This window comes from Corapipo altera, unplaced genomic scaffold (genome assembly GCF_003945725.1).
Source record: "Corapipo altera isolate COAL_440 unplaced genomic scaffold, ASM394572v1 50, whole genome shotgun sequence".
Taxonomy (NCBI): Eukaryota; Metazoa; Chordata; class Aves; order Passeriformes; family Pipridae; genus Corapipo; species Corapipo altera.
The window spans coordinates 3662191-3685232 of NW_020884889.1; the positions used below are offsets into that span (position 1 = coordinate 3662191).

Here is a 23042-nt window from a genome sequence, read left to right on the forward strand (position 1 = left end):
CTCCCGCCGCCGCCGCCGCTCGGGTGCTGCCGCCGCCGCCGCCGCTCCCGCCGCCGCCGCTCCCGCCGCCGCTGCCGCCGCCGCGCTGCCTTATGCTGCTTCTGCCGCCTCGCAAGTGGGCTCTCGCCTCCGCGCCGCCGGTGCTCACGGCGCGGGCAGGGGGAGGGGGGCCGCGGGGCGGGGGGGAGGGAAGGAGTCAACTCGCCAGCGCAGCAGCGCCCAGCCAGCCAGGATGATAAAAGAGGGGAGCGGGAGGAGGAGGAGGAGGAGGAGGAGGAGGAGGAGGAGAGGAGGAGGAGGAGGAGGAGGAGGGAGAGAGAGAGAGAGAGGGAAGGATCATAACCCAGCGCGCAGCATCGCTCCTCAGCCGGGCGAGGGGGGGGGAGGCGAAAAAACACCACCACGGGGAGAGCGCGCCAGCGCTTCTCCCCCCCACCCCAAAAAAAAAAAAAAAAATTGAAAAAAAAATAATAAAAAAAAAAAAAGAAGCGGGGGCTCCCCCCCGCTCCCCTCCCCTCGCTGTCGGCGGGGAAGGGGCGGGGCGGGGCGGGGCGGGCGGGCGGTGCGGGCGGCGTGTGGGCCGAGTGAGCGGCGGGCGCGCTCCCCGCCGGCCGCTCGCCCCGCTGGCGGGAGAGTGAACTTTGACACGGCTGCTGCAACTCGGCGCGCGTCGCCATGGCGACCGCGCGCCTTATAAGGCAACCGGGCCGGCGCCTGACTGGCCCCGCGCGCGCGCCCCGCCCACCGCCCCTCATTGGCCGCCGCCGCCGCCGCTCCGAGCCCGCCATGGCCGCCGAGCGCCGGCCCCGCCGCCGGGTCCTAAAGCCCGCCCGGCGAGACCCTCCGCGCCCCGCACCGCGCCCCGCACCGCCCCGCCGGGGCACCGGGGTGACGGCGAGCCCGCCGCGCCCGCCTCACTCCGCCTCGCCCGCCTCACCTCACCTGGGGCTGCCCTCCCCGGGGGTCGGAGGGGGCGGCGGGGTGGGAAGCGGAAAGCGGGCGCTAAAGCGAGGTAAAACTCCACGGAATAAAGTAAAGCGGAGGGGCGGCCGCCGGTCCCTGGAAGGGGGTCGGGGAACGCAGTTCGGGTTCACGCCCCGCGGCGCGGGGGAGCCTCGGCCCCGCGGTCGTGCTGCGGGCACGGGGGCGGCGGCACCTGCGCTCGCCGAGCCCCGCGCTGAGCTGAGCCCCGGAGCCGAGATGAGCCGAGCCGAGTTAAGCCGAGCCCGGCCGGGCGTGCTCGGGGCGCTCCGGGACCGGCCGCTCGCACAGCCCCGACCCCGGCGGGGCGCGGGGGCTCCGCCGCTCCGCCCGCTCTCTCCTCATCCCCGCGGCTCCGCTCAAGGCACCATCGCGGCCGCTCCGCTGCGCGGCATCCCCGTGTTCCCCGCTCGGCATCGCTGCGGCGGGGCTCGCCCCGACCCCTTTAACTTCATTTTGTGGGTCTGGGAGTTTTATGACCACACGTACCCTGACACCGTAACACAAGCTCCGTGCTGCACCGCGAGCAGGCAACCGATCTAAGCGCGGGGACGGGGGTTTATCTCCCGCTGAATGGAGCTACCGGGACTCCGAGTCAGTCTCCCGGTGCAAATGGCCAAAAGACACGCCAACAAGAGAAGGGACGGAGGGATAAAATAGGAAACATGTTAAAACAGACAGATAAACGCCCGAGAGGATCGTTCCTCCTCTGCGAACACACGCTTGTATGTGCGCTCACATGTGAGCCGGTCACCAAGCACGGCCGCGGGGACACAGACCTGGGCACAACTCTGCGAGGGATTAATTGCTCCTCACCTCCTCACATACACTTTTTCATGTTGCCACATGCCCACCCACTCCTGCCGCAGAAATAATAGATGTGGCTAAAGCCGCAGGTGTGGAGGTGATTGGAAAGTTGTAAAAAGGACCTCGACTTGACAGTGTCCTGCCTGGAAACCTGGTGTGTTCAGACCCCACGGACGAAGATGTTTTGCGGCTCAGTTTCAAAGACAAGGCTGCAGCTTTCCCATTGATCCTCACGGAGCAAAAAAATAACCTTTACCCGAAACAGGGACCAGGAGGGACAAGGAAGACAGAAGGGGCAAAGGATTCCTTCCCTGTTAAAATGTGGGGAACTGTCTTATGATTTCCAAACAAACCAGAGCAGAGGAGGTCACCTTTCGGGGAGGGTGGGAGAAGATGGGGGTTCAAAATACAGAATAGTCACAGATTGTTGCTGATGTTGAGTTTCCTGAGGGGGGGAAAGAAAACCAACAGAAACCCAAACCACAACCCAACACCAACCTTTCCTGTCTCGAATCTGACAAAGTAAACAGGATTAATTCACCATATGAAAAAGCATTAACGCCGTCCTAACAAATGCAGAAATCATAAGAGAAAGCGGTTTTAACAGGACGCACAATATTACTAGTTTGAACGTATGATAGTAAAAATGAAAAGCCATTGATATAAGCTTAAAAGCCGCCGTATATGCTGATTGCTCAAGCATTAATGAAGAATGCCCCAGATTAACTATTTACTCTTCGAGGGATGCAGCGATATAACTACCTATTAGCACCATTAGATGCTTTGCTATTTATTTGAAAACACCCCTGCGAGTGGGTTGAGACAGAACAGATGAATGTAAAAATGAACTGCAGCTAATTTCGCTAAATAATCCTCGAAACCTGAGCACCTCTCAAGGAAGGGGGAGATTCTCCTCTGTCCTTCTCCGAAGCTAATGACAATAGAAATGCTCTGGTTTAAAAGTGAGACCGTGTTGGTTTTCCAAATAAACAAACGTATCCCTCCTGCCATTTTACTGCAGATGTAAATTTATTTTAATGAGAGGGAGTGGAAGGATTTATTTTGCTAAAATAGAGTTGAGGATAGAGCCGGTGTAAATCTTTAGGTTTCGAAAAGAGAGGAGGAAGGAGGGGGAAGCTGCTTTCCTGGCAGAAAGCTGCCTAACAGTCCTCTAATTCTTTCTAGATTAAATCGCAATATGAATACAGCATCGAACAAATACCGAGTTTCGCTCTGAACTCAGTGGAAAGCAGTTACGTCTAACAGAATTCAATGAATTCCTCTTCTCCCTCAATGTAGTATGTGTGTGTTTTTCTCTTCCACCACACTGAAGTTCCATGAATAGGGAAAGTGGCTCCTATTGTGTGCCTCTGAACTTCCAAGTCAATGCAATTTTTAACCACTGGCTTGTGGTACTTTGAAAATCACCAGGGGCTGTCAGAGTTGGGTCCTCTGAAAAATTTACAGTGCTAAATCAGAGCATATGCTGTGAGAGAGGAAAAAAAATTGCTTAAGATTGGAGCAAGTACAGTATCTGGCTGCCCCCTAGTGTAAGTCTCTTATCTGCCTAAAATTCAACTTTAAAAGAAAAGGATCTCTTAAAGGGAAACGACTTTTGGCTCACGTATGCATACGAGAATGAAACTTCTGTACATTTTAATCTGATTAATTCCTAAGGATTTAAAATTAATTGGCTTGGGCACTCCTAGACCGGACTATAAGATTTCTGCATCAGGGTTTCTGCGAGAACTATACCGAATAGGTATTTTTAAGGGATAGTGGTAAGGGATTGGGGGGGGGAGATCCTGTTTTGTGATTTTTTTTTTTTTTTTAACGAGGAACCGTGCCTCTCTTGCTGTTGTCAGAGCAAAACACTTTTGCTGCTTAAAGTCAGATCTACGTCTTTTGCAATAATACTTTAAAAAAAAAAAAAAAGGATAAATAATTGCCTTAAAGCCTCAGCCGATCTACCAACCGCACCTTCGGATGGTGAGTATATTCCAGCTTCTTTCCATTGTACTTGCTTAGCCAGGGAAGGGATCGGAGGGGGAGAGGGGATCTCGGCTCTATACCTTCACCACCGACCTTTTTTTTTTTTTTTTTTTTTTTTTTTTTTTACCCCAAAATAAACGCTGCCAGCTGCACACGGCGACACGATCCCGGGCAGTTTAATACCTATCACTTAAGTTAAGAGCCTTGTCCTGCCCTCCCACCCTCCGGAGCAGGTCGGTCCGCGCTCCCCCCCGAGCAGCCCCGGCGCCGGGCAGGGGCGGCAGCGCCCGGGCGCTGCTCCTGGGGAAATGACTTGGAGGCGCTTTGCCTCGGACCTGGAAGCCGAGTCCGGTCGTTGGGTTTGTTCGCTTGTTTGTTTGTTTGCTGCTTTGCTTTATTTAGCTAAAGGACGTGCTAACTGATGGTGCTGCAATTACACATACTTGGGTCTGCCCCCCTCCCCTCTTCCCCTCCTTAGAGCAACCCACGTAACCTTAGAAACGATCGTTTAAGACGCACGTTAGCTAACATTTGCTTTTTTGGATTTTTTGTTTTCCTTAAAAGAGAAACACAAGAATCACAACACATTGCCCGAAAAAAGTGTCAAAGAAGAAGAAAAAAAACTATAAGTAAACATACCAAAACCATATTTGCCTTGTTCAAGGTCCCAAATCGCTTGCATCTTCCTTTTTCTACCTCTCCTTTAGTTTGGCAGGTGAAAGAAACAAACAAACAAAAAAAAAATCAGACCGCTGTTTGCCCCCCAGAAAGATGTGCGTTGGGTAATTAAAGAGAAGTCTCCTTCTTGGTGTTTATCTAAGCGATTGTGCAAACTGATTAAAAAAAAAAAAAAAGAGAGAGAGAAAAAAAAAAGTAAAGTTACAGCCTTCAGGGGGGAAAAAAAGGAGGCAAGGTGAAGGGAATAGATTTCCCACAACCTAAAGGGAAGTGCTTTCGATGTATTATTAGCGATCAGCCTTGGGAGAGAGAGGAAAAAAAAAAAAAACCCTGAACACACTCTAACTTTACACAGACAAGATTTCAGGGGGGGCTTTGTACACAGCTGCTTAGGAATGTGCGCCTTGCCTTTAAGAAAAAATCCCCAAGCCCAAGGTAGGAGATGTCTTTGAGTGATCCTTGTCTCATTTCATTCCTTAGAAGGAAGAGCGTCTCGCTACACCTTGTTTGGAGCTGGAAAGGCGAGACTTAGGGGGAAAAAAAAAAAAAAAAGGAAAAATATTCACAACCCACCCTTCCAATTGGGGAGAAAAAAAATAAGAGAGGGAAATCTCCTAAGTTAATGACTGTGGGGGTAGGATGGATGCGACCGATTTCAGCCCCCCCCCCCCCCCCTTTCCCCCCCCCCCCCCCCCGGGCAGGAAAAAAAAAAAGGAAAAGGAAAAAAAAAAGCCAACCGCAAACAACTACAGGCTGAACTATCAACACATGCACCGAAGGGGAAAAAATATATAGTGTCCTGTGTAGGGTCGGCAGGGAACGCAAGCACACACTAAAGCAAGTTGGGAAAGAATCCGAGCTAATCAGCAACCTCTTTCTCTCTCTCTCCTTCTCTCCCTCTCCCCCTCTCTCTCTCTCTCACTGCCCCTGAGATCCCAGCTCGAAAGAGGTACTCCACATTTTTTCATTACCAAAAATCCGTTGCAATAATCATTTGTTGCTAATTGAAACCCTTGGAGACATTTTTCCCCACCCCCTTCACAAACATGGCAACTTTTAGACATGGGAAGCACGTTTAGTTTTATTTTATTAAAAAAAAAATACGGTTAGGAAAAGGCTAAATCTTTCACCCACGAGAAATATCAGCGCGTCAGCCTCTTTCCCCGGGGTGGGGGGGGGGGGAGGAGTGGGGGCAACGGGACCCCAGTACAGTGAGGGCTTGGGAAAATTTGGAATACATTATACCGCCTTTGGCAGGAGAATACTCTCCAACTAATGGATTCCTGCTCCTTTTTGTGTGTGTGTGTGTATCAGTGTGGGGGGTTTCTGGAAAGAGGGGTGGTGGTCGTGGTGGTGGGGAGCCGAGCTTTTATTTTAAGAAACTGTTAGGGTAGGGAGTGTGTCATACTTGACAAATGGAACAAACGCTCTTCCATTTCTTGCTTGTCCTTGCCTTAAAACAGGAATTAAGTTAACCACAGTGCTGCATGTTAATTGCATGTTTACTGGGCTAATGAAAATTACAAAAGGGTTTTGCCACCTCGATCGGTGATGAAAAAGTATGAAGGCGATTGTCATTGCAGCCTTCGGGGAGGGCCCGGGGGGTGGGGGGGAAGGACCGGGCACGAACAATATTGATCAGAAGAAGGATAAATCTTTTAACTGCTTGTTAATACCATAAATATGGTCTACACAAGTTTCCACTCTTGTTAAGTCTAATCAGTACATGGAAGATGGAGACATAGTCCACTTGAATGAATTTTTATTATTGCCAGAGGGGTACTTGCATCTGTGGGCTCCCTCCCCTCCTCACTTTGAGCCTCCTCCCCCCCCCCCTTCCAAAATCCTTCCTTGCAGAGGAGGATCATGAAGGTGTGCAGAAAGAACAGGAGACAAATCCAAGCTTTTCGTCCTTTCTTCATTTTTCCAAACTCTCCTTTTTTGTAAAGCTGAACGGGTCATGGTGGGGAAAGTCTGAAGGGGGGAGCTCTCCCCGACACCTCCCCTCCTTTATTCTTGAGATCTGTGGATGAAAGGCTGACCCAGTAATTTAGTTTGATGATAACCATTTTCATGCTTGAAAACAATCTGCCAAATTAAACCTAAATGGAAAGAGCAGTGGGAAAGGTAGTGAGAGCAGGGCATTTTGAAATCCCCCCCACCTCTCCGAAAGGGATTGTTTGGCCAAAGGAGGAGGGAAAGGTAATTAAATAGACTAAAGATGATTTAAATCCCAACCAAAAATAATTCCAGGGAGAAGTTTCCCCCCTCCGGTGTTGCCCAGCCCTGGATTTGAAAACTTTGGCCCAACTTATGGCAATAGCTACAACTTTGCTCCGCAGGGGTCAGAGGTGAGGGCTATTTTAACCCTAAAAGCCTGCGAGTGACCAAGGTTGCGGCTGGGCTCGCAGCACTAATAGCCATAATTACCTCCTCCCCTTCCAGGGACATTCCTCGCAGCAGCAGTGTTAGACGCCGAATTGAAGAAAATCCTGGAGTTGAACATATCTTGGGGGGTAAATAACAGCAATATGAAGGAATTTCAGAGCTCTCCCTTTTGCTTGGGGGGATTGAAGCTTTTTTCCTTTTTTTTTTTTCCCCTTTTTTTTTCCCCCTCCTCCCCCCCCACCCCCTTGCCAGCATTCCCAAGGCGCTGGGTCTTTGTCTTAGAAGGAATGGAGTGTCTGAATGGTGTGAAAGGGACAGAGAGGGTTGCTTCAAATCGATTTTACTTGTCCTCTCTGTCTTTTCGGATCAACGCCCTTCAATGGACACATAGGTGCTCTTTCAACCAAAAACTTGTGCAACATTTTCTGCCTGTATTGGTGCTAAATACAATAAATGCTGGGCAGATTTTTTTTTCTCTTTCTTTCCAAAGCAGAAAGCACCCTAATTAAATTGTTTTATATGGACAGTCAAGACAGACCAATTAAGTATGCATTAGTATAAAGATATATTCGAGAGATAAGCGCTCTATAGGAGCCCTGTCTAGGCAAGGTGTGGAAAGTGTCTTCTCGAAGAGAGGCTATGAGCAAGGTTTCATATGGATTTTTCCCCTCCATTGCCTCCTATACTCGAGTAACGGGCTGAATAAGTTAGCGAAAAGCCATTAGTGAAAGTGGTTTCTAAACAAAGTTAACAGGTGGATGTAGCTGGTTTTAGATTTGAATAACAGTCGCACATCTGTAATACACAGCCATGGATTTATGCAGCGCCTGTGCAGGCAATGTCCATTTACAGAGATAAACGCCTTCGACCTATAGCTGAGGTGCAAACGCACAAACATGGGAATAAAATAAATATCTGGGCACCTCTGTGGGCTGCAGGACATGATGTGAGTGAGCACACACAGACGATACAGATATAACTGTGTAGCCATTGTGTACAGGCACCCAGCCTGCATCAAAGGCAGGCACCCGCACACCAGGCAGAGCTGTCTCAGACATCTCACCGGGCACAGCACAGTCCTGGGGTAATTACAAGGGGAAATATTTCCTATTCCAGGCATGGGCTTCCCCAGGAGTGAAATAGCAGATCAGGATAAAACATACACATACACACGCGAACTTCTCTTTCTGCCCATTTTATCACCCTGGGAAAGCTCTCGTTATGGTTAACCACAGGAAACGGGCTTTAAGCTCTTCTCCATTTCCATTATTATTATTTTTTCCCCTTCACTGCAGATTTTCCATCTCGTTCAGAAAAAAAAAAAAAAAAAAGCCAAACCAAAAAACAACCAAACCCTAAACAGACAAACAAACAAAAAAGCGCTCTGCCCCCAGCCCTGCCTCAGCCTGGTCCTGGGGCAGGTAGAGCTGCGGGATGCGATGAGGAGGAGGAGGGAGGTGGGCTGGAAGTTGCTGGGGCACCCTCCATCCCTGGGCACTTCGTTCCATCAGAGACTGTGGGAGCGAGCCCGGTGCCCGGAGATGCTGCAGGGCGCGACCGGGGAATCGCCCTTTATCGTGACATTGCACCGCAGTGACAGTGTCGGGGAGAGGTCGGAGTGGAGGGGTTTTGCTGGAGGGGTCGGGGAGAGGGAATGGAGGGGTTCTGGGATGCGGGGCAACAGTGCGGCGGCCGCCTGCTTTGATACCCATTTCCCAGCAGCGTTCTGGATGTGTCAGCCCATCCCAGGGATACGGGAGACGGGGGTGAATAAGCCATTCCTTGCTTAGGTGCTTTAATGGCACGGTAAACAGGTTAGAAACAGACGTTTTTAAAGACTCAATTTCTCTTTATTGGTTACCTTCGAGGATAAATCATAACAGACCGTATGGGGGGCAAAGAATTCATCTAAAGGAGATCTCAGCAAGTCACTACCCGGACAATAGTCCACCTCCTGTTGGGTTGCGTATTGATCAGGAGAGGAGCTGAGGATGTCGCCACACTAAATATTTACTGATCACACACAAATAGCCGCGACTCGAACGATTTTCTCCTGTGAGGAGAGCAGAGAGAGAAGGGTAAATCATTTTATTAGTGTGTATAAAGCAAAGAGCACACTCTGGCTTGGAGTGTTTTAAGATGTGTCTTCAGCTGGATGAAAAGAGTTAGGGAAATCGATATGGAGTGATTAGACGAGCCAGTCGTGTCAAAGAGAGAGGCTGTGAATTTCATGGATTTGGTTATACCGGGAGGGGGAAAATATACCGAGAGATTAAAGGGAGGAACCCATTGTAGCAGAGCCAATGAAAAAATAATATCTAATCAGACCCGGCAAAGGTAGGGATGGGATAAGACCCACATTTCTAAAGAATCACATCAGCTGGAGAGGGATCAGGGACACACACGAAAGAGGCAAACGGGGGGAGAGCTGGAGAGTAGGAGCCCAGAAATGCTACAGAGCAAATCCAGGAGTAGCAGAGAAAAGTCGCCTCTATGGAGCAAAACTGAGACACCACGAAAATGGGGACAAAAGACTCAGGAGCGAGGGAAAGGACAGGAGGGCTGGAGTAACCGGGCGCCTGCCTTGGAGGTGATGTTGAGGGGTCCCCAGCCCCGTGTACCCACCAGGCAGGGAGGGCTCTAACAGCAGAAGCGAGGGCACATCCACCTCACATCCGAGGGGTTTAAATCCTTCTCCTACAAGTTTGTCCTCCCCTCTCCTTCTCCCCCTCTCCCCACAAGCAAATGTGGTGAGTAAAATGGATTTTAGCTTTTAACCACCTCATTTTATCCACGTAATCACAAGGTTCATAATATGTAATCTACAGATTACTGCCATTCGAGGGTGACCACAAGTGGCATAAGAAAAAATTTAAAAAAATCCAGCATTTCTGCAAATGACAAAACGGTTAAAACCAGCCCCTACTTTAAGTATTGAAGTTAGGGAGTTGCTGCTGCAGGGTTTTATCTGTCGTAGGGAGCAATTCAGCCGTGGCTTAGGTACAGCCCTGGGGTGTCTCGGCAGATTAAAGAAAACTTCTCTGGAGACAAGCAAATGTCCGAGTGCCAAAGGGCAGAATGCTGGAAGTAGGGCAGGGCTCTGCCAAGCGACCTTAAAACACGTTCTGTAGGGATGCTGGGGATTATTATTATTTTTTTTTGCCTCGAATCCGTGATGTTTGGGCCGTGTTCACACATTACCTTCTCTCCGCGTGTTTTTCATAGCAGAAAAATGGGATGCGACTGCAGAGAACCAAGTCAAAGGAGCGACAGAAAGTTTGAGCCGCACTTTAAATGATGATGAATGCTGGGAGGGAGGAAAGGCATCTCAAACTAGGAACCGAGGAGTAAAACTGATGTGAAAACAGCTTTTCACTTCTTCTCCAAGTGCTAATTTTGCTACTGTAAACAAACACTGAAGTTAGAAACAGCTGCAAAGAGCCTGCCGGGCACCCAGGGCTCAGGGACTGGCAGGGGTGACTTTTGTTCATCCCTCGGGCTGAATTTCCCCCCAGCTTTGCTTTTTTTCCCGAGATCAGGGGCTGATGCTGATTTTGGTCGTGGAGAAGGGACAAAAAATATAGGCATATTAAGAGCATTTCATGTGAGCCTATAGAGTGCAGGCAGCTCGGCTGGATCACTAATGCAACAGGAAACCTCGGGACAGACTCAGCCTAATTAACAGTTTTCCATAGCTGAAGCGATTTTTAAGAATCCCAGTGGATTAGCCCAATATGTTCAGGTGTGAGGCTACGAGGGCCTATAACTCCTTTCACTATAATCTTATAACCTCCTTACCTAATTCCTTAGATTGCAGATAGGAAGAGTCTGACCCTGGAGGTCGTAAAGAGCTGGGTTTCATTAACCCTTCCCTCCCCGGCGCCGCTCCAAGGTTAACTGCGCCGGGCTGTGTGCTCGGGGGAGCGAGGGAGGGCGGGCAGGAGAAAGGGATTTGCAAGAGGGGTCGATCAGACGGGAGGGCCAAGCTTAAAATCATTTCTGCTCCCTTCGTTCCCTCCCTTGAGCCAAAGGAAAAATGGAAATAGGGAACTTTTCTCTTTCCCATGCATCTGGAGGTGCATAAATGTGCGGATGTTTGTGAGACAATTCGTCCCCTTTAAACCATTTCATTATTGTTTATTGTTTTTAAATTTATATTTTTTTTCCTGAACGTCTGGGAAATGAAACATTCTAGAACCATCAGCAAAAAGCAAAGCAATCTCCATCTTTAGGACCAGTACCAATTGCTTGAGATTCTTGTCCACAGTAGAGCTGTAATCTTTAAAGAAAAAAAAAAAATCTAGAAAAGCTTCTCAGACTGTATTTGCCTGGGAACACACCTGGTTTATATTTTAATAGGTAGTTACATTGTATTGATTCAGGGTACATCATTGATGTTGAAAGTTAATAACTCTCAAATTATATCTATCTGCCTACATACATAATTGCATACACAGTATAACACTGGAGGAATTTGCATTTTGCAGCACATTCTTTGTTCTTAAATCTTTTAACACATTGAATTGTTCCTTTGAAGAAAGTGTTATTGAACCACATGTTTAGGGAAAAGATGCTTCTAAACTATATGTTTAAGCAATGAAATTGTTGAGTGAAATATGGATTTCTTTGTATCTCACACAAACCCTGCCACACGCCAATCTTAACCTATACATCGAACTGCCTTTTTTTTTTTCCCTCCCAGTCAGAAGGTAGAAATATGTGAACTGCTGAGAGAGGTGGGTACTTTTTGGTAAGTATGTTTAGATATGATCTTCAGATACATTTATTGTACTTTCAAATTCTTGGGATACTAATTGAGCTAGCAAACAATATCCCAGCTGAATGTCTCAGCTTCTTCCCTATTTAACAAGCTTTAATATAGAAGTATATTGTAGCCATCCTTCTACTAAACAATATAGCTGAGGAGTCAGCAAAAAATGAAAAAAATGTGTTAAAACCAAATTATAATTGCTGCCTTATATCTGACTCTTCTGCCTTTCTGCAGTCCTAATGAACTCTTTAAAGTTTTATTTATTTATTTTTTTTATTTCTGAGTGACAGATCAAAAATAATTAGCAGAATCAGAAGCAGCCGGGAAGCTTGAAATAACGTGTCTAAATATTTCATATTGCTACTTATAATACCAACCCATCAGTTGTAAAAAAGAACCGTTCCCTGTTTATTCAGTGGTAGTTTATAAATACAGAAAAATAGATTCCTTTTTTTCCCAGGGCCTGCTTCAGCAATGCCATAAATAGAGATTGAGCTACCAGGAAAAAACCCAAACCAGAGTAAAATAAAAACAAAAGCCTGTGCAGGAATAGAGACAGTCAGATAAATGCATAACTGCATCTGAACGGTGTTACATAGCACATTAGGAGATGGTTAAAAAAAATTAAATCGATCGCATATTTATAACCTCATAATTAAAATACAGTCTTATCTCTCTCCTCTGAAAGGTTGCAGCTTTCTTGGAAGTATTTTGAGTGCATATTTTAAACTCCATGTCCCGAACTGAATTAAGATGAGCTGTTTTGCCCAAGAGTGAAACCCTTGTTTACAATTTAAGGTTTAAGTTTCAGCTGCCTACTCATCGCCATATCATTTTCTTTACATCTCACGTCCTTACATTTGCTGGCTTTATCTAAATTTATATTAGTTTATATCAAATTCTAATTTCTGTTTATAAGAAATTAGTCGATATAATCCAAAACAGTCCCCCTTGTTTGATGAAGGTAAACTGGAAGAGAATCTTTCACATTCAAAGGGTTAAAGCTAAAACGAAAACTTTAAATTAAAGAGATAGCAGCAAACACTGAAAAATGTCACATTTGCTCTCTCTTGACAAGCTTGCACTGTATCACATGTAAGGAAGCCCAAATTTTTGAATCTAAGACCAGTTTTAGTTTTTAATAGGAAATAATTACATGGAACTTTATTTCCAGAGAGAATGTCCCTTCCAGCTACAGTGTTTTGCTTTGATCTAAGCATTAACTGGTAATAAAATAACCATATTTTGGATCCTAAGCATATTGATGCTTAGAGGAATGTTATGCTTTCAATCAAATTTTAACTTTAGATTATCCAAAGGTATTCATCCTTATTTTGTCCGAAACCAATTTGCTCTCTTACTCCTACAGCTACTCACATGTGGTTCAGTATACTTTGTTATTTTATAGTGGAATTTGCACTATTGAGGTGGAAAACTCTTAGATGGAGCGAGATCATGTTCCAGTCTGGCAATTTGGGCTGTTTCTCATACAGGTCCCCAGTCCAGCCCTTCTTTACACTTGCTGTACACCACCACCATCGCTCACCTCCAAGGGCGACTACTGTGTCAGTATTTTGTTTTAAATATTCAGATTTTTTATTTAATTTTTTTTTTTTTTTAACCTGGAGAATCAATCATTTGGACCCATCCTGAACAATTAACCTCCCCTTTATACTACAGCCCCAAGTGCAGTACTTCATAAAGACATGAAAAGGACACCCAAGTCAGCAGGACCTGAGCCCAGGCTTGTCACAGAGTATAAAAGGAGAGAGAAGGGGAGTTTTTATCTCTTTGCCCCACCAATTCTTAATAGTTCTAAGTTTCAGTGTGACAATAAAACAGTTTTGATAACATAGCTCATGGCTTTCTCTGCCACATAAAGTTTTCTTAATAATAAAAAAGAAGAAACTTTATCCCTGCTAAATTAAAATAGGGCAGATGTTGGATATGGTTCATATTAGCCAGCCTTTCACCCCTTTGCCCCTGGCACTAAAGTTCTGACTTTTTCTTTCTACTATGTCTGTTTCTAACTGAAAGGTATTATTCCTGCCCTCGCTCTCTTCTTCTATTTATTTTTTCAGTGTCTAAAATTAAACCTATTCATTTAGTAATATACATTCTATTTCACATTGCTAAACCTGGCCAGAGAGGGGAAATGTTTTCCAAAAAAGTGATGCACCACTGACCTTAAAAGAAAACATGAAGCACGGAAAGCTGTTCTTAAAAGGTTTATTTCTAGAGAATTTTGTAGCTCTATTGACATTATAGGGATAATGGTTGTATTGCAATGGGCTTTCAAGGCCCAAGAGGTTTATGTTTTCTTCTGACCATAAGCCTAATAAAATTTTAAAGGTGCACCAAGTCTCATCACTTTAGATATTTAAAACTAGTTTGAAAAATCTCTTGGGAAACATATATTATAGTGGATAGCCCCACTGAGAAAGCAGGGGATAGACAAAAAAAATACCCCAAGCTCAAATCCAAATACCCCCCCCCCCCCAGTTTTTTTCATGCTAGCTCTATGAAAATCCTGGCTATTAAACTCCCAAGGATAGTACAGCTCTTTTCTCTAGGGTTGTGAAGATAGAATTTATTGTCCATTTGGAATGATCAAGTTTAGGCTAATAAAAGGCCCTCTGTAAGCAGAAATGCCCAAGTTGACGTTTGGCAGAGTTTTCAGTGGTGGAGTTTATACAGGATGGGGGCTCTGCACTATTTGAAATTACTCATATCTCAGCAGCCGAAGATGATCTGACACACACGAGTAAACGTTCGTGGGGAATGGCTGGAGGTTAATCAGCGTTTCTTTCCCGAGCTGGATGCTTGAAAGCAGGAAAAAGTGAAAGCTGCTCCCTCAGCCCTTCCCTTTGCTAAGGTGCTGCTAACTTTTATGATTTTTTTTCTTCTCCTTCCTCTTTTACTGTCTGTCTTTGTGCCTGAGGGCCAGTGAAAGAACACTGCAGATTCTAGATTGCTTTCAGAGTTTCCCTTTGCTGATGATGGATTACCATGTCAATTTAAACGGCATAGGATTAATTTGTTTCAATGATTTCTCTTTAGGCTGAATGCCAGTCTTTTTTTCTATCTCTCTCCTTGCTCTTCAGAAAAAAAATAATAACAATAATAATAATAAATCCTTAAAACCCCCAAACACTTTTGATATCCCACATCAAAAAGACAATAATAGAAATAGACAAGTTAGGTGTAATGTTGCAACACAGTTGTAGGTTTGAGCGTTTTTATCTCATTCTAAGGGGCTGCAGCATACAGTCAGTCACATTAAAATGAAATTGGATCCAACGTTTATTCAATAAATACTTGTCTTGTAGGTAATCCAGAGCAGAGTGCTTTTGACACATAAGGACTTAATTTGTCTTGGATAACAAGTTATTAATATGGCACATTTAAACTTGCCACCTACAATAAGGTCATTTAGATCTATAATACGACTCACGAGAGAACTTCATAAAGCCAGAAACAAAGTTTGAAGCTGCCTCCGAGTCGCGGAGCAGACGCACGGCTCACGGTTTGCTCTTTTCAGAAGAAAGTTCAGAGCAAGTAGGAGCCACCCAAACCCAAATGGTGTGCATCTGCTCCGCTTTGAAAGGCGAACGTAAACGGAGTAAGGAGGGGAGGGGAAAAGAAAAAAAAAAAAAAAGAGAACCCAAACACACATTTTTGAATGAGTAAGCTTTAAAGCTGTGCTGCGTCTGCTCGCAAACTCATCGCAGCTTTGAAAGTGAAAAAACAACATTTGGTTCCGAGTGCAAATTCGCCTGCATTTGCACCCTACCTCTTCCATGTGCTCCGCAATCTACTCGCTTTTAATAATAAGCGAGGAAGTTGGAGCATAATCCACCCATAAATGTTATTGCTGTAATTTGACTGCTCTGTGTTTGTTCATGCATTAAGCTGTACGTGTAAAGCGAAGTGGCGATGTATGGTGGGGATCCCCGTGCCGAGCGAACAAACAGAGGTGTTTTGGGTTTCAACGCCCAAGCGCTGTGCGGTTGTTTTGAATTTTTGGGGTGTTTGGCTTCAGACCTGCCCTAACTGAACGGTGCCTGCAAGAGGTGCATCAGGAGGGGAATATGATGGGAATGCTACGCAGGAGGTGTTTGGTGGATGGCGATTCCGTCTCCACGCTCTGTCAGTGAGCTTTATTATTCTGCTTTTATGTATTAAGATCTTGGTTGCTCTTGCCCTGGCAGATTCTGTCTCTTTAAGTAACTAAATCTCATTTTTAAGCTCTTCCTGGGAAAAGGATGTTACACATGAGTAGAAAAATGCAGGCAAGAAAGGCTAATTGAATGAAAAGAGAGAATTAGGTTAAAAATAGAGTACAATCTAGTATCACATTTTCACTAGTGTAACCTGAAATGAAGGTGTCTCCAAGTCCCCAGTGATGCCAGAGTGTTTAGATGTTGGGCACAGATGGAGACACCTATTGAAATGTGTCTGAAGAAGATTAATAGGACTTGTCAGTGTTGGGAAAGCACTGCTTTGCTGTAAATTTCTACTAGCACAAGATGAATTACCGATGAATGCTCAGTTATCAACCCCATCACTATCATTGGACACTAAATCAAATTGAGCAGTTATCTACAATCAGAAAATTTCTTTTAAAAATAGGCATACACCTTTAGGCTTAAACTCTTTAATAAGACAATATCCTCGATGGTATGTGTGTGTTCATGAAGGGATATGATTAAAAGTTTCTGTACAAAAAGCTTCTGTTCGGAAATGAACTCTAAGTTCAGTGTGAAATCAGGGTTGTCAAACAATAGAAGATATTCAGAAAATACTGGTTATATAACACAGTGTTCTGCTGGGGGCCTGATCCAAAATGGATTTTCATGCATGTCATTAGATTTTGGATCCATCCCTATTTATGAGAGGATTTTTAAATCTCTCTCCTTATTTATGGTGATGATAAAAACCCCATTCTCTCTACCCTAAAGACTGAGAATCCAAATCATGCATTCATGCAAAATAGCTATCAAGACTCAGGATGTATGTATAACAATAATACCACCCCACAACATATTTAGGAAATTACAGTTTAATATAATGAACTGTGTGATGAAAGAATCAGTGAATAATATTTTAACTGAGAATATTTCTTCCTCTCCTTTATAAAAGGAGAAACTGCCACAAGGAAAGGTACCACAAGCGTTTACCAGCTGCTGAAGCATATTACCTGTGTTTACCATCTGATGCTGTTAATAGTAATGATATTAAATAAGCATTTTATACTTTTAGTTTCTAGGATTTCTTTCCCTCTCACCCAGGCAGTGCACTATTTTATCCAAGGAGTTTTATCGTGGTGTGTTTTCCAAAGTCAATTTTTCCCTTTTATTAGAGACAAGGGCAGTCATTTGTGTTTAGGGAGGGAGACAGGTACAGAGCCTTTATCTGATCTGCGTCCCCAGCCACCACTACCTTCTTAATCGACGTCAGATTCCCACTCTGGAGGATCAGGTCCTATCTGGGTTACTCCTTAGCCAAGGAATGTATCCTTCCCTTCATCTCCAGACATCTCACCTGTGATGTATGCTACTTTTTGCATGCTACTTTTTGAGAAGGGAATAATGTGCTGTTTACCACAAAGCCTTCGTGCGTTTCTCATCTCCTGCCAAAGCTTATTATTTACCACCTAAAAAATTTACCAGGGTAAGGGATAGCAGCAGTTGTTTTCTTCATTTTTACACCCTAATTTTCACACAGCAAATGCCCTGCATTAGGACCAGATTCCACTCAGATGGAAGTTATTAACTTTAAGCAGAGTGGGCCGATTCCAGCCAGCCACAGCCTGCGCCCTTCGAATGCAGTCGCTTTACAGCATCACCATGTTTATTTTTTTTCTTTGGAGGGCATGATTCTTTAAACATATTTGTTTTACACAGAGCAGCAGTTGAATCCTAACTTCTTTTTTCCCCCCACGAACATGTAAAGAGAATATTAATAGGGAATATTAACAGAGGCGAGTGCAGCATGATGCTAGTTAGATTGTAGTAGCTGAGAAATATGAACTAGTGAACATAATCCATAAACTCCATTTGGTTACTATAATACTCCAATCTGTATTTATTACAACCCCACTCTGATGCTTATACAACTGCAATTGCTAGATTTATACACTCTAATGGTTTCACAATAGGAAAAACCTGTGTTCTTTATCTTTCTTTTCCTGTCCAAAATAACCCCTTCCACATATACTTCAGGCTTCTCTGGACCTTGTCTGGGTTTAATCACAGGCTCTGGGACAAAATGTGCATTATTAAGAAATATAAATATTTTCAGAAGCAATCAAAGGGTTGAAAGATTGATTCGGCATGTAGATTGGATTTAATTCGAAGCAGCTTTGTTCTAATGAGGACTACTGGGATACAAAGACGGCAGCCGCTTATGGCCACCAGTTGGGAACCTCGACTCGCTGCAGCAACCTGTCAAGAATTCCAAGAAACTGCCAGGTATTAAAGAGGGAAGTTGTGGGGAGGATGGTGGTCTATTGTTTGCAGCCTCCTTCCGAGGCTGAATTAGGATTTCTTAAGCTCCTGTTTTACCAAAATGAGTTTCTTGCTGCTCACGGGGCCAAATCCCGCAGTCCCTCACTCAGGGAAAATCCCTATGGGCTTTGTGGGTAGATTTACCTAAGGGAAAGGTGGCAAAGCTTGGCTGAGCCTCAAGTCTAGAAAATTTGGGAGCCCTGTAGCAATTTGTTCCGATTCCAGACCTGATTGTTTTCACGGTGACTTGTTCCTTTAAATTTTGCTATCTGTGCTTCTAGGTGTGATGGGACCTTTTTGCACAGGGAGATGGTTTTCCCTATGGAGAAATACAGCTCTGTGATGGCTTGGAAACTCTTGTGTCCTTGTTGGGTGACCCAGAAGAACTGCTGGACCCGGCCTGTTTCCTGCCTGCAACAAAACATCCTTGGGATGATGCTGAACCAAAGGGAACCTTTGATTGCTTTCCCCTCAGACTGAAAAAACACCCAACAGTAAAATTTCAGTGTGGGCCGTGGGGGGGGGGCGTGTGTCACGTCACAGGTACTTGGGGAGCACACGACCCTGGGAGCTTTCCTAAACACCAGGCATACAGTCAGAATCACAGGATATACAGGATCAAACACGGACTAGTTTTGCTCTCCCCTTAGCCCCCCCTTGCCTACTTGTGTCCATAAAAGCAATAGAAAGAGAGAAAGCTTGAATTTTCTGAACTGTTTCACCCATCCACAGCTGGAATTCCAAAGCGAAATGAAAATGCCTTTAAAATCAACCCTACATGGGAGCCTGAGAGAACAAGTTTTCCTTTGTTGTAGGGTATAGTATTATTTGCTGTAGGTTTTTGATATACATTCTAAATTAGGCCTGCAAAGGAATGCTTCATCTTTAATTCATCACTCTCAGCTGAAAGAGATTAGCAATGTCTAGCACGCACCCTTCGTATGGTGCTGACCTCATCAAGTATGGCCTGAAATTAATTAGCCTCATTCATTCCAAATGGAAAAGGATAATGGAGCTGCATTTTAGAGATGACCATCACAAATTGTATGCAGCATATTTAAAATCCCTCCCCCCTCACTCCCCTCCCCTTTAAAAAAAAAAACCTATGTAGATTAAAATTCTTTCCAGAACTTGCAATATGTCAGAGTTATCGAGGTATTAGGAGCAGAAACCACTCCGTTTTTATTTGTGGAACTGGGAGCCACATTTTGTATGTGTGGCTGTAAAAGCAGCAAGTCTGTCTTAATGGCAGAACACCTGGAATTAATTTGATATTTCCAGGTGCTCTGGCAAACTGGGACATCAAGCACTTGATGTTTAAACATTCTTCCACTGGCCTGCCTAAATCAATATGAAAGTGGTGTCCCTTTGTCATTCATACATGCAAAGTGCTAGCACAAACTCCAGCTTGGCTTCAGAGTCCTACATCACTCATAATCTAATTAGAAATCAGAGCAGAGCTGAAGCAGCATTCTTTGTGGATTCTTGGGCGGCAAATAGGGATACTTGTCTTTTGTTTCCCTCCTCGATTGCATCGTTCACAAGCTTTCACACCACATCTCTAAAGGTGGTTAGGTGCCTCAAGATGTTGACAGGCATGAAGGACAAGATTATTTAGGTGCCTAACCCGGGTGATTTCAAATGGAATTAAGCAACTGGATGTTACTGGGTATGGGGGGGGAAGCGGGTATGGGGAAGGGAAAAAAAAGCTTCCAGTGCATATTAAATGCTCTAATTTGTTGTCCTAAACTCTAGCAACATGCGTGATGTTTTTCCAGGGTAAAACTGGCTGCAGGGTAAATTTCCTGAAGCCTGCTAATTTTCCCTGAGGTCAGCGGGCACTCGGTTTTGGACAGCACAGCCCTCCCTGGCTGGGCACGGGGGTGGCGTGTGCTCCAGTTCCTTCCCAAGAGACAGGAGAAGTAATGAAGGATGCGGGATTTCCCACAGGAATTTGGAAGATGCCCATATCTAAGACAATGGTGAGGACTGGGCCAAAATGCAGATCCAGCCTTGATTCATCCATCGGATCCACCCTGTCTTGACCTACAGTTGCTGATGCATCGCAGCCACGTGGACCCTCCTCTCTCCACACTCCCCAGCATCAGAACACCAAGACGACCTGAGAGTACTGTGAGTAAGAGATATGTTTTTTCTCACACCAAATAATTTATCGTGAAACTTCAGATTTTGAAATTACAAGGTCAAACTGTCCATGTTTGCAACCCCAGGGCTTGAGGAACATTCCTGCAGTTTGTATACCCAGGGTTGGATACATAGGGAAAATATTTTGTGATATGTGCTATAAGCACCTCATATCCCCCAAAATGGAGAATTGATTATTTCTCTTTAACACAAACAAACATTTGTCTTCCAAAGACTCCATTCATTAAGACTGCCATTGAATCAAAGATTGAACCCATTGTTATTAATCCTAAATGAATTCAAGTTTGTCTACCATGAACAAAGCTGCTTGCCATCTGATAATCCAAATTTGCTCAGGAAAAAAGAATGAGCAAATGTTAGAAGCAGCAGGTGAAATCATACCACAGTTATTAAGCCTTCTTTCAGGGGAAGCACAGGATAGATTAAATTGTTATGTTAGGCCATGTTGTGAGTCCACGTCAATTTTGTCCGAGATCTTATCTTAGCTCAGAACTGTTTCCTCCTAAATTAAACTAAACGCTGAAGACATGAGAAGCATATTGACCCAAAGATTCAAAACTTTGGACTCAGCAGACTTCTGATCTTTTGTCCACAGAGTATCGAGTTGTAAAGCTGTGGAATATTAAATAATCATGATTATCTTCAACTTGCCTAAGTTCATTTGTCATGCTGGAGCACTAGCACGGATTTTCCTTGCTGGTTTTTTTTCAGAATCAGACATTAATTTTGCCTGCAAGCTCGTAATATTTTCCTCTGACCTTACGGACTCTGGTCCTATACTAAGTCTCATGCACCAACTGTGTTCTGTAATTCTGTTTCTGGTGCTCTTAATCTCTCTTTTGTAAACACCATTGTCCAATAAAGGAGCAAACAAAAATGTTGCAATTAAAATGACCAAACCATGCTGGTACTTTGATCAGCTGTTATCAGGCACAAGCACTTCTTGAGATTCAGAAATGCAGTGTAATTCACCTGGGATAAGAAATCAAATTTAAAAATGAGCTGAACAGACATTTTAAGGAATAAGTAAGTTTCTAAATAAACCGTCTTTTTAATTCCACATTTTCTATATTAGAACTGTAAATCAATATTGTCTGCACTTGGAGAAACCAGATGAGTTTTCATTGTCATAATTAAATATCGTCCTACTTCTTGCAGCACAGCCAAACAAGGACTTTTCCTCCTGACACAAGAGTATTCTCAAGTAGGGACAATTTACCAACCTAACAGAGCAATGATTTAAGCTCCAAGTGGTTCCATCATTTTTTAGAAAACAAGTCTTCCAAAACATGTAGCACGACTCGTCCCTGGAGCCAGAGATGGAGTAATAGAGGAAATAATGTAGTTTAGATGCTTTTAAATACAATGACGATACATTAAATAATGTGATCTACTCAGCCGGACTTCCAGTTATCTACATGCAAAGCTCATGTTCATTCATCACTTCTTTCACTTCAGCTGTAATGTTGGTTTGTGGCAGACACCAACACTGAGCCATAAGTTTGAATGGGAAGAAAAACAAGGACGGTCCAAGGCTGTAGATTAACTTAGACAAGTAGGATGTCATTGCTGGCCTGAATTTGTTGATGACACCAGGCATTAAACAAATAAATCTTTAGCCACTGAAGCACAAGTTCACTGACTTTTCAGCAATGACACTCAGGAGGTAGATTTACACCAGTGAGCACCTGTGTACTAATAGTGGCCACTTAGCCCTGACAGCAAAATAACGAGTCAAAATGGAGATTTACCTTTCCCCTGAAAACAAAGGGCTTTCTTTTCCTTATTTTGGTCTCATTTCAAATGTGCAAGAGTCTGGGTTTGATCTTTTCTACGATGGAGAAGGGCTTCTGTCTGTGAAGCATTGAGCTCATGGAGTCATGTGGTCAATCTTCATTCTCACCCAGCAAAGACTATGGAGATGTTCAATGGCTACAAAAAGTCATCAGCTCCCAACTTGGGTTTGTGTGTGAGGCTGTGTCTTTCTGTGGGATGTGGTTTGTTTCCATTTGTACCAGGCATTGGTGACCTATAGCGGTTTCATCTAAATCACCGGACATTTCAGGTCCACACACACACAGGTGACCCCATGTGCTGAAAACAGGAGTGTGTTCAATAGCCATCAGTGTCCATCTTTGTCCCAGATAAACTATTTGGCTCCCCTTCTGCAGTGTTTTCCTTTCACACATCCTAATTCTACCATCCCTTTCCCCTAATAACAACATAAACGAGTACTCTACCGGTGTAATTATGGTAATAGTTCTATTACTGCAAATACTAGAAGCCTGTAACCTGTAATTCGCTTTTTCTGATACTCTCCTATTTTAACACTAGACATGTTATTTTAAAATGTCTAGGACCTGAAAGCTAAATTTATAGTGATAGATAATAGCAATGGAAACTAAGCCTCCTCCTTAGCTGAGGCTTTAGAGCTATGTTGTATCTCTTGGCCAATTGTTGCCTTGTTCACCCATAAATATCATAATGATTCCAGTATCAGAGTTAAACAGCAGGAAGCAAAAAAAATCTCCATTTGTTTATTTTAAGGTAAGAACCTATGAAAACCCAAGGCATATTAACATGCAATGTCTTCGCTTGCATTAGTCCATGGCAAATTCAGGGGCAATTATTGCTTCTCCACGGTGAATCTGCAATATCTCTGGTAACACGAGCTACCCTTCTTTTCTAGGGATGAACCATTACAAGACCATGTTTGGAAAGTGTGGGGACCAAGCACACAGAGAAGTGAC

General features: G+C 44.4%; 1 long non-coding RNA gene across 5 annotated transcripts; it reads left to right on the forward strand.

The window, feature by feature from the left end:
* Window positions 1–891: 891 nt before the first annotated feature.
* Window positions 892–23033, forward strand: LOC113947544. Of its 5 annotated transcripts, none has more exons than XR_003527792.1 (4): window positions 892–3777; window positions 11549–18090; window positions 18408–20259; window positions 22982–23033. It is a non-coding gene; the product is annotated as an uncharacterized LOC113947544 (long non-coding RNA). The 5 variants fall into 5 exon arrangements; XR_003527789.1 differs by having other exon boundaries at window positions 892–3550; window positions 3627–3777; window positions 11549–20259; XR_003527790.1 differs by having other exon boundaries at window positions 892–3550; window positions 3654–3777; window positions 11549–20259.
* The last annotated feature ends 9 nt before the right edge of the window (window positions 23034–23042 follow it).